Raw genomic sequence first — 15,147 nt, forward strand, 5'->3', positions numbered from 1 at the left:
GGGGGTCATCATGTCCCTTCCACAGTCCGCTTCCTGCTGCATTCTGTCCCTCCATCCATGCCAGCTGTGAGAGAAAAGAGGGGGAGAGGAGAATAGGAGGAGTGCCCACCTACAGCCCATAAACACCTTACCGGTCCACTTGACACGCTTTGGGTTTTCAGAAACACAAGCTCTGTCTAAACAGGCATGCCACACACAGCCGGGGAGGCCTTGACCTTTGACCTTTTCAGATATGAACCTGATTACATATGTACGGGCCAATGGGTGAATACTGATGCAGCGAGATATCTCTGTGCTCTGTTCGAAGGTGTAGCATGACGGGTGATGAAGAATGGCTGTCCTCAGTCTGTTCCAAATAATTGCACACATTTGAATTGGCCTTGTTTGCTTCTGGGAGGTGTCCCTTCCCCGTAGAGTCCTCTATAGGTTTCATGCATTAAATGGTCTGCAAAGGCTCGCATCCCAAAGTTCCCTTCAGGGGGACTTTCTCTCTCTCCTCTTTTTCATGCTATCCTGTGCAGTTGCATTTGGTTAAATAGGTGCTAGTATTTGCAATGAATGATGAGATAGTGTAAAGAAACAATGGTCACCCTCACACACTGCTTAGATTGAACATGGCCCTATTTAGCACAATAAGAAAAGATGCGTTCAAAAGGGCTTGGCCGTGGATTTGATGGTGATATGATACTACCTCATAGTTTTGGGGCAAAGCACCGCCATCTCTTTATTCTGAATATTTCTTTTAAGCCTATCTGCAAAATAACTCAAGACAGAAATATCTCACAGTGGGGGTTTGGCCTCACACTGTCCTCTTCCTCTCCTTCGTTCCCTTTTAAGGACTGCAGCTTTCGCTCAAGAGTCCCCAAATAAGGGCACCATTTAGGCAAATGAGTAATATCTCAGTGCCCGGTGAATGCAAGGAGATAGACACAAGGTCCATGTACTCTCTCCAGAAGGTAAAGGTTGGCTTGTCTTCATTGGCCTTGTCAAACTGTACAAGGATATCTTGAATCTCCCCAACTTTCAGCACAAGTTCCTCATAGCATGCTGAATTTAAACGTCTAGTGTTCTATATACATGTGTAATAGATGCTATAGCTATTTTACCAGTACACATTCTCACAAAAACTCATGTGCACACAGTACTCCTTAATTTGACTGTTGGTGAAGTGAAACATTGAGATGGAAAAGATGGAATGATCTGTGCTGCTAGCTAGCTAGCTAGCTAGCAGATGGGCTAGCTAGCTTGTAGATGGAAAAAGGTTTAGCATACCTGTTTTTTTGGCAACACTTGGTGGTCTAATCCGGAGGTAACTGTTATTTAGTCGACAATATCAGACTCAAACTATTTATTCTCAAATACCACCCATTAGTTTGAACTGTATAACTCTTTTGCTTCACTGACATTGCTGCTGTGTTTTGCTGTATCAACCCACAGCACCCCATGTGGTAGGCTATGATATTGTTTTACCATTGGTTGACTTTTTTTTAATCAATAGTTAAGATCATACTTTCACAGGAGATATAATGAGGGATAATATTACAAAATTGTTAGAAATTACAGAGCAAATTGTCACTAATTTGGCAGCATTGTGAAAAAAGATCCGATTTTACCACTTACAATGATACAATGATTAAATGACCAAAACAATCATTTTCAAAGATGTCAACATAGCTAGGCCATATGTCAAGGGGTTAAACATGAATACTGGATAGGTTTACAGCTTCTACCCAAAAGCGATTACTTAAGTTGCAATATCAGTGTTGGCCCCCTGACCAAATTGTCAAACAGACACTGTGACATCTCATAGTATTAAAGGTGTAACCTAAACATTTATGATGGCTCTGTTCTTTTCAAGTATCCAGTAAATCCCAAAGTTTTGACTGAGTCAAACTCAGAACGTACATTTATGCTTTTCATTCTGTGGCTATCTTTAAAAAAGAAAAACACTCATTGGAGTAGAAAATAGCAAACAGGGTCACCACTATAGGAACGGGTAGTAGCCTACTCGTTATATGAATAGGAACATTTGAGTGCCCTGTGTAGCTAGCGCACATCACACAGAGGGTGATCTGCTACGCCTTTAGCTATGGGTCAGAACATGGATGGACTACATGGCAATAATTCAGAAATCATGTTATTAAAGTAGAAAACCGTCTGATTTCTCTTACCGGTTTGTCATACGTTTTTTATTACAACGCCACGTAATGTAAATAGTATTTTAAAATGTAAAGCATTAATGACTTTTGATATTTTAATCAGTCAATTTGAATTGATTGACAGCACTTTGAAACATCAAAAAGCCTGTTGTTAGGACAGCTTAATAATACCATGTGTGCAGTACAGAAAGCAGCACACCTGCAGATTGGAAGGGTTGATGTTACTGGTAAGGGGGAGAGGGAGAGGAAGTTATCAAGTGTGTTTGTCATGGTGTGAGTGTATGCAGGGCAAGAGATCACAAGTGAAATAGTTTGGTCAACTTCTGCCAAATTACCAGATGTATTTGACTTTGGTAGGTCACAAATGCAACTAAAATAGTATATATTTGTAAATGTTTTCAGCTCGTCAAACTGCCTTCATAGGCACGTCCTATACAAGTTCAAACAAGGCACGTATAGCTTTATGACAGGCATGCAGTGACATGGAGCAGTTACAGGGCCGGTATAGAAAAGTAGACTTAATAATCCGACCCCCTCCACCTTCCAGGAGAAAGGTTTGTAATGGAGGGGAGTGCTGGAAGGAGAACTGGTTCTGCTAATGGTTGACTGGAGCGCAGAGAGCAAAACAATGGGAGTGGGCTCTTTGTTCATATGTTTCCAAGTCTTTTGAACGGTTTCTGCCTCTGGTGGACTGACGACGCTGGTGGAAGCACAGAACTGTGTGTAGAGGTGTTGTTTATTTTGCACCTAGTCAGTCAATCAATGTTCTCTGGGTCATCGGGAAAGAAAACGCACTAATGCATCATGTCATCATCAAACAGACACCAAAGAAGCTCTGTGGCATGGCTGCACATGTGTTTGAGAACAGAAGCTATATCTGGAATCATATTTACATGACGTGTCTCCACCCCTCCCCCCAGCTCACTCTCTCTCAGTTTGGATGATCAGCTAAATTGCTCTTTTTTCTCCCCCCTCTCTTTTACAGGCTAAACCTATTTATGGTGGATGGCTGTGTTTGGCCCCTGAGGGAACTGACTTTGACAACCCTATGCAGAGGATCCCGGGTAAAGCATGCATTGCAGGCCTGTGTGTTGGCTCTCTAAATGGGTACACACACGATGTAAACACATTCAGGCTAATACCTCCCACTATGTACGGGAAGGGCTTTAGTAGGAGGACTAGTTGTGGGCTGAAGTTGTATTTAGTGCCCCTATGGCCCCTGCTGGAATAATGGAAAGTGAGGCTTAACTCTAATGCCTAATTGTTTGTTGGTCTATTAAGAAAGAGCAATGTGTCTGTGCTTCTGTTACTATATAAACCACCTACTATGGTTTTCTCATAGCATGTTGTTCTCCTGACAGAAATGGCAACGGAGATTCTTTGTGCTGTACGAACACGGCTGTCTGCGCTTTGCCCTGGACGAGTCGGTGAGTCATGCATCTTGAAATATGTCACTTGATCTCGTCAAGAGGTCGTCAAATCTGAGCTGAAAGAGCAACATAAACATTTGACAAGGTAGTGTGACAAGTCCATTTTCTTAAAGCAAGAGGGTGCTTTGGCATTAGAACACAAGTAGTTACAAGTTCTTTGGCGATAAACTCGTGTATGTTTACATCCAGTTTTTTTTTCTTTCCTGTAGTGTGCTTCATAGGTTCTGTGCATGCACATGGTCTGCGAAGTCTACATTCCAAGTTTCTCTCCCACACACTTCAGTGATATTATTACATCCATATGTAACACCTTCTATTGGCCACTGCTCAAACGCATTGTATGTAATGGGACCAATCACGACAGAGCCGGCAAACTAACCAATCAGAGCAGAATGGGCTTCTGGTTTCAGGACGGAGGGTGAAAAGAGGTTTCTGCAGCACATTGAACATTAAAGCATGGAGACGTGTCACAGTGAAAGCACAGCAGCATAGTGTTAGTTCCCAGCGTTAGTTACAGCCATGCTGTTGTTTGGAGTCCTCAGGGAAACCTTCACAATAAAGAACATCACTCACACATCAACTGTGTAAAGAAGTCACCTCGTGGTGCCCACTGTGTCCTGTGTCTGTGGTGGCAGCAGGGAGACCGAACCCAGACCGGGAGATCAGGCTGTTGAGTGTAAACACTGGGGGCCACACACTGCTTGGGGTTGGATACTGTTCACACTAATACATCAAGACTTTCAACATTATTTATTAAAGCGCTTTACTTCACTAGGTTGGCATTATCCGTTAACACAAACAATATGCAAACTGTTGGCAGAGCCTTCCATAGAAGATGCCACCTGCTCATCAGGAGCAATACACATGTGGCTATGCCATGCTACATTCTCAACCACATATCCCTGTTCATCTAAGGAGGAGAGCTAATAATGTTAGCCATTAGAAGTTAGCTGCCAGTGAGCAGAGGTTCTAGAGAGTTGCATTATGAAGTACTCGAGCTGTATTCAGTAAAGATGAGTGTGGGGAAAGGTAAATCATCGCGTAGGGGTGTCAAACTCAAGGTCCGGGGGCCAAATCCGGCCCGCAACCTAATTTTATGTGGCCCAATGTAGGGCCAACAATGTAATATAATACATTATTTAATATATATTATATTAAAATGTAAAACCGGCCCTTTGAGTGCCACTATAATGCTGATGTGGCCCGGGAGGAAATTGAGTTTGACACCCCTGGCGTATGGTAATGTTATCATGATATGTTTTATATTTAGTCTTGTAAAATGTAGTTTTATGGGAAACACCTGAATACCTACGGTTGTTTGAAGGATATGTTTTCACAGCAGTATAAAAAATAAAGGGAATTATGACCTGTATAACTTCCCATCAAATATCAGTTATCATGTGTATATACATAGAATTTAAACTTGATTTAGTAGTTTAGATAATTGTGGAATTTCACTGGTATTGGTATCGAATACAACATGTTTGATATTGTGACCTCCCTATGTCGGAGGGATAAAGAGTTGATTACAAAAGGCTTACATTGTGAAATATCCAAGGGTGTGTCCTGGGAAATGCATCGACTCAAACAGCTCCACGGATTGGTGGGAATTAGGCAGTCATAGCATATCATTCATGTAGTCTATAATGATGTAAATATAATATTCATAAGTAACGCTAAGTTGACCATTATAAAAGGCAGTGTCTCACGCAGTGTAGAAATATAGAGGTTGTCAAGCAACCCCTGCAGCATTCAAAGTTCATTATTATAAACTTCCAATATTAATCTGGTGCATTTGACACTTCTCTACACCGGCCAAGTGTGAAGGAAGTGAGATTAAAGCTCTCAGAGAAATGTGTCAACGGTTGATTTAACGTGAATGGGTTTCTCAATGTGATGTTATTGTGGTCTGGAGCCCTTCATAGGAAAGAGATTGGTTGTTCAGCAGGTGTCCCCGTGAGTGAGGTCACACAGCCGGGGGAAGGGAGATGAGCTAAATGTGTAACTTCTCTGTGTGTAAGCCGGCTGTTTGATGTCCATTTGGTTGAATCTCTTCGTGTTGCCAGTGATGACAATGGGAGGAAACTCGGTTGCGTGCGTGTGCGTGTTTCCACTGTGTAGTGTGTTTCCAGTGACACCCAGGTTGGTGGGCTGTTGTTTTTTCCTCTCATTGTAAAAGTCATTCCAAAACCGTCTGCCTCATTGTCCGTTGGTCTTTTCATGGGCTCCCAAAAGCAGGAAAAGTGGGTCAGGGAAATGGCCGCTTTGTGCTCTGGACTCTGAGGACAGCAGCTCTCCAAAACCTCTGAGCTGATAACACAGTGTTAATATTCTCCATCTTATTAAGTTCACCGTTGTTTACCCAATGGCTTGATCCACCGGTGGAGGGCAGATATCATTTGTTTGAGGTTTTATATTCATATAACCCACTCCTCACATGTGTTTTTCATGGAGTGGAGAGATTTACAGGAACCCCACCCCCATCGCTTTGTCTTATGCCTCGTTTGATCTCATCATCTTGACTTTATTGCAGTTCATCAACAGACCTCTCAAACTAAGGAGGTTCCTGCGATACAATACAAATAGATAAATATTCTTTTTGTTTTTTTAAATCTCTATTTAACAGTTGCCATGTCAAAAACGGTAAGCCAGGTTTAGGTTTTACGGTCACCTTTTGAATTTGATTGTGGTCCACAATCTTTCAACATTTTCAAGATCTTATAACAATATATGTCTATATTGGAATGAAATGTTGTTGTTTTTTCCATTCACAAGGCTTATTCTTCTGATTAAAATATCTCACTTAATGTTATGTGAGGACTTTGTTTTTCAAAATAGCTTGCATAACAAACACATGTCTTCTAAAGTAAGGTCCACAGTGAGGTTGAACCAGATGTTGTCCATGGCTTTAAAATAACATTTGACAGTTAATTAGCCTAGCTACTGTATGTCCAGTTACTTTAAAGGGGACCTGTCTTTTATACATAAATATGTGTCCCCGGTGTGTCGGGGAACTCACGCAGCGTCAGAAAATAAAACCCTCTCTTTTCCTCCGTACCCAATCCAGATTTGCGTCCGATAGGAGTAATATCGGAAATATAGGCTGGCTTTACACCCACAGCACTATCAGTAACGCTGCTATCAGAAACAATGTCCGACTGTTTTGGACGTAATATGGTTGGTGCATGTTTACATTAGCATCGCTAACACTCAGAGCTAACCTGTACGGCACAGAGCATGTGTGTGAAGAAGCAGGAAATAAAAAGGAACTCACCTTGTCGTATAACCGGCAAGAGAGAAAGCCTTTGAGCTCCATACTGTTTCAGAAAGAATCCTTGATAATCCATGATAATCCATGATATCCATGATATGGCGTTTCATCACGGCAGTATTTAGTTTCGACAGTATCTGCCGGTAGAATCTCCCCTCATGAGCTCAGCCCCCTCCTTTTCTTAATCTTTTTAAAAAAAAAATTGTTTTAGCTTTATATCCCAAATCAGCACTTTTTAAACAGGAAGTGAAATAGAGGGATATGAGGCATGGCTAGAATGGGTGATCTGTTTGGTGTTTTGAGCAAAACACATATATATTATTATTTTTATATATCTGAGACCTATGCTATTGCCTAAAAATAGCATGATAGGTGCACTTTAATTCTAAATGTTGGTTGGCTGTGACCTCTCCATCTCCGCCCTGCTTCATACCAAAAGTATACGAATGAATGTTATCAGGTTCCTTTTTAGCATTTGATTTTAATCTAAAATACTTTGGCACCAAATGTTTAGAACTTGTGTTGTTGGTCAACTCCTATGGCTCTCGCATCGTAAAGAGTAAAAACCAACTCCTCATCCTCAAAAGTAATACATTTGTTGAAGGTCGGCTGCTAGGCTAATAGCTTATGTGAAAATGAACTAAATGTTTTGGGTTTCTTTATATAAAAAAAAAAGCAAAATGGGAAGTAATCGTGTATTGGCCTAACAATCACTGCTGACACCGACTAATGCTGCTAGCTTATTACGGGTACAACACGTTTTAAAAGGGCAATATGTGACCAAATATGACTTGGCTTGAAGAAGTGACTTCCTGGCAAAAATGTCATGGCAATAGTCAAAAAGCAGAATTTCCAGCCTTTTGCTACATTTTAAAAGATGTTTCCATCGTCCTTTGTTGGGCTTTGCCATGAGAGGGCTGCTTTAGGCGCTTTACCTAATTATAATGTGGCATTGCCATAAAGTTACGAATACATTTTTACCTTTTATTCCCTCGAATGCGTTGTACTCCAAACATGCTGGGTCCCATGTCATCAGAGGCTTTTTTTTTTTTTTAAATGTGTGTTCACCTTGTGTGACTTTGATCCCTAGCTTGTTTTTACAGTCAGTTGTTTATTTGCCCATAAAAAGCAAAAAAGTGCAAACGGTATGTTCCTTCTGCGCTCTCATGTTCTTCATTTCTCCATTCACCCATGAAGTAGAAACACTTAAAGGCTTTGGATAAGGGACCATTTTTAACTCAAGAGAAACGGTTGTATTTAACTTGCATGGATGCTTTTTCGCCATGGTCAATTCCTTTTGTGTCATTAGCATGAGGATGAAGATCTGTTTTTGCTTCTACTATTCAGTCGTAATGATATCTGGCAAACATTTGAAGGCAGTTTTTCTCAACTTCCTGTCACTAAATGTATTAAAGTAAAAAAAGTGGTTGATTCTTTTGAATCATCCTGAAGGAAAAGGACCAGGGAGTGATGATATTGGCAGATATGTATAGCAAGTACACAGCAGGGTGCTATCTGAATCGGTTGCCTCTGAAACTATGTTCACCACTAGCAGAGGGAAAGAAGCTCCACCATCTAAAGCAGCATTCCTCCTCAAATGCCCTTATTTGGTGAACTGCAGTAGACTCGCAGCACCGGGACCAGAGAGAAGGAGAAAGGGAACTGTAGCCCCTAGAAAACCGCAGAGGAAACGTTAGATATGCCCCAGACCCAGACATTCCACACGCGGCCTGCAGCAGCATCAAGCACCAAACTCTGCTGGTGCCAACACGGCTCGTGCATCACACAGTTACACCATTAGAGGAAAGCACATAACCATTGCATATAAGGCCAATCAATCAAGATGAAGACAGGAAATGGATAGATAGTTAGAAGGACTGTCATGGAGACACAGATTTGTCCTCGATGGAAATATAATGAGACCACCCTGAGAGCTTAATGGTGAAACTGGTCTGGAGAACATGCTGAAGGCGGGAGAGCACCGCTTTGCTCCAGAGCTTCTTCTATCTTATTTTAGACACATTAAAAGCATTATCACTTTATTCTCTGTTTTGAATCCATTTGTGTTGATTTCCATAATGGCAGTTTCAGAACAAGCTAGTCTGGTAGTTACTGTCTGTAAGGAGCTTTGATGGAGGTACTGGGTTGAAGGTACCATTAGAAACAGCAGTCTGCACAGCCTGCTGGGGAGGACTTGTCTTTGGCTCGGCCTGTAAAAACCTCCTGGAGGATTTTATTATTATGGGGTGGCTGTGCTCCACTTCATTCTAAAGTTGCCTCGTTTTTTCATGCCATTTTCACCGTTTTCTTGAAAGTTTCCTATTGGGCACGAGCTGCAATATAAAGGAAAACTGAAGCATGTGGTAGTTGCCTGTATAGACACATCCCTGTTTCAGTGTAAGCCTTTCAGTCTCCTGTGGGTTTGGTTGTATTGTTTAGTTGATGTGGCCTCTCGTGACATGTCAGCCAGAGTGACGGGGATCTCAAGAGTAGCCTCTGAGAAAGTTGTTGGTTTTAATAATATCCCATTGCAAAGCTAAAAATAGTCAGCCCCCGGGAAAGCAGACACAATCGAAGGATATGGAATTGGCCCAGCAGTGCAGGCATAAAAACCCATGACAATTTCTCTTGCGTTTGAATGGTCGCCTTGGCAGATAGAGCTCCTTTGTTTCGGTGCCTGTAGCAGTGGGCAGTTTCTAGGAAACATGTTGTGTTTATTCTCTCAGGACCACGATTAATGGACTCGAGAAATCTAGACTCCACCGAACAGCAACACATAAGTTTAGAAAACGTGCCCTCAGTCATATATAGACTATATAGAAGAACAGTAGGATATTTCCACAGCTGAGCATCTGTTGGATCAAAGAGATGTTGAAGAGGTCTTTGGTCGATAAAACCCTTTACAGCTAAGCTCCTGGTTTAAGTGTCAGTGATAGAATGAGGAGCTACAAATCTGTGTTTCAGCTACAACTAATAACATTTTCTCAATAAGGTTTTTTTTCTATCACTTGTTAGAGTTTTCTAAAGCCCAACGTGACAACATCATCAAATGTTCATTTTGTCTGTCCTACCGAGCAGTTCCAAATATATTATGTTTATAGGCACTTAAGCCAAGGAAAAGAAGCAAATTGTCAACATTTAAATATATTTGCTTTGCATAATAATTTTAACAATGAAATATATTTTAATATTTTCAGATAGATTTTCTGTTAATCGTATACTTTATGAATTCACTAAATGTTCCTGATCTTGAGAACCTGAAAGTTGTATTGCTCAGTTGACTTACACAATGTTGCCTTGTAGTTATGTGCATACAATAACATATTAAGACTACATGAAACACACAGGAAAAGTACAATAACAAAACGACATTTTTTTTGTATTGTTTTTTTTTTTTAAAGTCGTACGGATGGAAATACAAAAATAATGTGCTAAAGTGATATTTGTAAATATATATAATCTCAACTTTCGCGGTCATAATTCTCATTTTAGACATTTCCCTTGGATAGTGTTGTTGCCACGGTTTCACCACGCTGCGGGGTTCTACACAGTTCGACACAGCTACTTGAGCTCCTCAAACATGATTCATTATAGTGGAGGACATTCTTCCGGAGCTTCTGAGTTCTAAAGTGTGACGCAGTTTGATTGCCATATTTGGCAGCCCCCGGGGGTTTACAGGCAGATCTTTATAAAGCTGGATGTGTGCTCAGTGGCCTTTAAAAGGAGCTGGAAAGGGACCCAGCACCTGTTTTACATCTGTAGCAGTGAAGCCTGATAACAGAGCTGCAGGATTCAGAGCAGACGGAGAAAAGGTTAGAGAAGAAGTTTAGGGGGTTTCTTTGCTCTGGTGTTAACGAGACGATTACCAATCCGCTTCAAATTACATTGAATTTATTCCTTAATAAAGATATTGAGATTGTTCAGTGTTCGTAAGTTTTGTGTCGTACAAAGCAGACACAGCTCTTCGTTCTTCAGTGATTACGCACAAAGCAGCTTAAGTGCGGAATCACATCGCTGTCATCTCCCCCTTTCACTCAGTGTGTGTTACAAGTGAAAGGATTTGCCTAGTTACCATGGCGATATGATGATAACAACGGATAGTCCATACAGTTCAGGCGCTGAAACCTGCCTCTTGAAAAGATTGATGAGAAACAAGGGATTGGTGAAATCTGCTGAGCCAAGTCTGTGAAACACTGAGGCATGTTTTCCCCCAGATCTTCTCAGTTTCAGTTTTGAAACGTGATATCAGTGTTTAGCTGGGCAGTCTCCCATCCAACATTGTGGACATAACCAACAGAGACATAGATGGAGACAAACCAGTGACTCAAGCATCCTGTTTAAATGTGTCCTCTTTTTATGTTCTAGCACTTTGCGCAGCACATTCGGTTGAATTAAGTGTAAACTATGCCTTAATTGTACTATTATTTCCTCTGCTATTTTCAGTTTTCTGCTCCAACATTTCAGTTTTCATTCAATTAATTCAATAAATCACATTGTATTTATACATCCAATATCACATTTCCATATTTGTCTCAGGGGGCTTTAAAGTGTGTACAGAATATGTCACCATCTGATCTTAGACCCTCCCTGTTGATAAGGAAAACGAAGGAAAACACACAATCAATGGGGGGGAAATGGAAAAAAACCTAAAAGTCACAACATAGACAACCCAAATTAACATTTTTAAAATGAACTTGTGTTTAAAAAACACATGGGCGTCACCCAAGACTACATCAACTGATACTGAGTTAGTAACGGCCCGTCCACACAGCGGCGTGCGTTGAAGCTTCCAACGCTTCTGCCCATTCACTTTGAATGGGGGTGACGTCACATTTAGCCGAACTGCATTTTGGGGAAGCGACGTGGAGCGTTGCTGGCGTTGCTGGCGTTGCTGGCGTTGCTCGCTTCAAAAGTTGAGCAATGTTCAACTTTGGTGCCTCGGCAGAACCGTCAGCCAATGAAATCCCATTTATGCAAATTTGCCAGTACAAGCGCTAGCCAATCAAACCGCGGGTATGCTGGAAGAGACTACGCAGGTCATTTCCTCATATTCCAAAAAAATTGAGGGAAAATTCATTATAGCGGTAGTCAATCAATCATCAATCAATCAATGTTTATTTATATAGCCCAATATCGCAAATGTTACATTTGTCTCAGTGGTCTTCACAGTGTGTACAAAATATCAGTATGACAATACGACACCCTCTGTCCTTAGACCCTCACATCGTACAAGGAAAAACTTCCGAAGAAAACCCACAGTTTAAAGGGAAAAAATGGGAGAAACCTCAGGGAGAGCAACAGAGGAGGGATCCTCTCCCAGGACGGACAGACGTGCAATAGATGCCGTGTGTAAATTGAAAAGATAATACATTTGCAACATAGGTAGTCCAAATGTTTGGAAATGCATGTGTGTATAATAGGAAGATGAATCCACGAGGATATCCATCCAGGACCGTTGATCCAGGACCACAGCCACGGCTCGCGATCCAGGGCTCGCAATCCAGGACACAGGACCGCAGGATCATCCATGACTCCGGATCCCGGCGTATATAGACACCAAAAAGAAAGACATTTGGGGAAGCTTGGTTATCAGAACTAGGGGTGCAACAACTAATCGACTTAATCGATTAAAATCGATTACAAATTAGTTGCCAACTAATTCAGTCGTCGATTCGTTGGTGACGTCATCACGTGCGTTTTACGCGCCGTTAAACTACAACGTTATCGGTACTGGGGACATTTAAAAAATATATGTCATGTATTATTGATACAAAAACATTATATCGCAGTCTTAGTGTGGCCAGCTCGTTTCTAATATGCAAAAAGACAAACAAATGCGTCTATGATGTATTTTCAGACGAGATCTCTCTCCCTGGTCTGTGTGGGAGGGGGCGGGGCAGTATACACACACACGCGGCCGCTACATGCAGCAACACACTGCGTGCGGAGATGGCGGAGAGAACGCCGCTCCGAGGTGTTGTTAAACTTTACCCGTCTCGATGCTCGTTGCCAAAAGTGCAATAAGAGTTTAGCATGTAAGGGCGGTAACACAATCAATCTATCTAAATATTTAGCAAAAGTGCTCCACATTCAGACGGAGGAATGCACCGGGTTCGACTGTCTTTCTAGCAGCTCTGTAGCCCCGTCCACGAGTAGGCTAACGTTTTCACGTCAGGTGTTATGTATGCTAGCAGCAACACACGCAGTTAACTACATTATACAAACATGGGTTAATGATTAGAGGTAACCGAGTTATTTAGTTTGTTAAAGTTTCAGCTATTCTGTTTACAGTTCTGTCATCACATTATTTATTATTTGCTAAAACACTTGTTTCTTTTGATGTGAAATATTGTTTATTTAATTTAAATGAAAAGCCATGTTCATTTTGTAAACAATTTGTTTAGTTAATTTAATAATATGTATTTTTTAATCAAGTATTCATCTTTATTGTCTTCATTGTTAGTTTCCACATACCTAAAACAACCTCAAGCTAAATCTAAAAGTTGATGGCTAAATAAGAGCATTTGAGAAATTGTGCAAGGCGTAATAGTCCGAATAGTCGATTAATCGTTTCATTAATCGATAGATTAATCGACTATCAAATTAGTCATTTGTTGCAGCCCTAATCAGAACATGAGAGTACACAGGTAGAGACAGAGAGAAGGAAGAAGTAAGATGTCCCCCGACAAACTAAGCCTATATCAGCAAAACTAGGGGCTGAATCTAATCAGCCCTAACTATAAGCTTTATCAAAAAGGAAGGTCTTAAGCGCACTCTTAAAAACGAATAGGGTGTCTGCCGCCCGAACACAAACTGGAAGCTGATTCCACAAATGTGGAGCTTGATAAGAAAAGGCTCTGGCTCCCATTGCACTTTTAGAGACTCTAGGAACAACCAACAACCCTGCATTCTTGGAACGCAATGCCCTAGTAGGACAGTAGGGTATAATGAGTTCTTTAAGGTAAGATGGCGCCTGCCCATTAAGGGCTTTGTAGGCGAGAAGAAGAATTTTAAATTCTATCCTGTGTTCTATAGGGAGCCAGTGTAAGGCAGCCAGAACAGGAGTAATGTGGTCCCTTTTCCTAACTCTGGTTAGTACACGAGCTGCAGCATTTTGAATCAGCTGAAGCGACTTGACTGACTTCTTGGTACTCCCTGATAATAAAGAGTTACAATAATCCAGCCCTAGAAGTAACAAATGCATGGACTAGTTTCTCTGCATCGTTTTGAGGCAAGATATGCCTGATTTTGCAATGTTACGTAGATGGAAGTAGGCGGTCCTTGAAATTGATTTTATGTGGGTGTTGAAGGATAAATCCTGATCAAATATAACACCAAGATTCCTTACAGTCTCACTGGAGGCCAAATTAATGCCATCCATAGTTAGTATATCTTTAGATAATTTGTTTCGTAGATTCTTCGTGCCAAGTACAATAACTTCAGTTTGGTCGTGTTTAACATCAAAAAGTTAAGGTCATCCACGTTTTTAAGTCCTTAAGGCAGTCTTGAATTTTATTTAGATGATTAATTTCATCAGGCTTGATTGATAAATATAGTTGAGTATCATCCGCATAACAATGAAAATTTACAGAATGATTCCTTATAATATTGGAAGCATATATAGTGTGAACAAAATAGGTCCGAGCACTGAGCCCTGTGGCACTCCATGGCTAACTTTGGTTTGCGTGGAAGATTCATCGTTAACACGTACAAACTGAGAGCGTTCAGATAGATAGGACCTAATCCAGCCTAAATCAGTTCCCTGTATGCCAACTAAGTGCTCTAGTCTTTGCAATAGGATATCATGGTCGATAGTATCAAATGCAGCACTAAGATCGAGCAAAACAAGAATAGAGACCCTTGTCTGAGGCTATTAGAATGTCATTTGTGACTTTAACCAGAGCTGTCTCTGTGCTATGATGTGTTCTAAAGCCAGACTGAAAATCTTCAAATAAATCATTGTTTTTTAAGTAAGCACACAGCTGTTTGCGACCGCTTTCTCAAGAATCTTTGAGAGGAACGGAAGATTAGAAATAGGTCTATAGTTGGCTAGAACCTCTGGATCGAGGTTGTGCTTTTTAAGAAGCGGTTTTATCACTGCTACTTTGAATGATTGTGGAACATAGCCTGATAATAAAGACATATTCATAATATTTAATAAAGAAGTGCTAATTAATGGAAAAACTTCCTTCAACAGCTTAGTTGGAATTTGGTCTAACCCTAACCCTACGATAATTACTTTGTCTGTTTTTAAGAACCAAAGTTGATAAAAACTCAGAGAATTCTG

At 40.9% G+C, this 15,147-nt stretch overlaps 1 protein-coding gene and 1 pseudogene across 5 annotated transcripts in view; both read left to right on the forward strand.

The window, feature by feature from the left end:
- The window catches only part of LOC117465153 (myosin phosphatase Rho-interacting protein-like), a 36,361-nt pseudogene extending 32,098 nt beyond the window's left edge, over nt 1-4,263 (forward strand).
- mprip (myosin phosphatase Rho interacting protein) overlaps nt 3,526-15,147 on the forward strand; it is a 44,693-nt gene continuing 33,071 nt past the window's right edge. For all 5 annotated transcript variants that reach the window (XM_071206693.1, XM_071206694.1, XM_034107546.1 and 2 more), the window contains exon 1: nt 3,526-3,586. The gene's annotated coding sequence lies outside the window, so the exon portion shown is untranslated. The remainder of the gene's footprint in view (nt 3,587-15,147) is intronic.

This window comes from Pseudochaenichthys georgianus, chromosome 19 (genome assembly GCF_902827115.2).
Source record: "Pseudochaenichthys georgianus chromosome 19, fPseGeo1.2, whole genome shotgun sequence".
NCBI lineage: Eukaryota > Metazoa > Chordata > Actinopteri > Perciformes > Channichthyidae > Pseudochaenichthys > Pseudochaenichthys georgianus.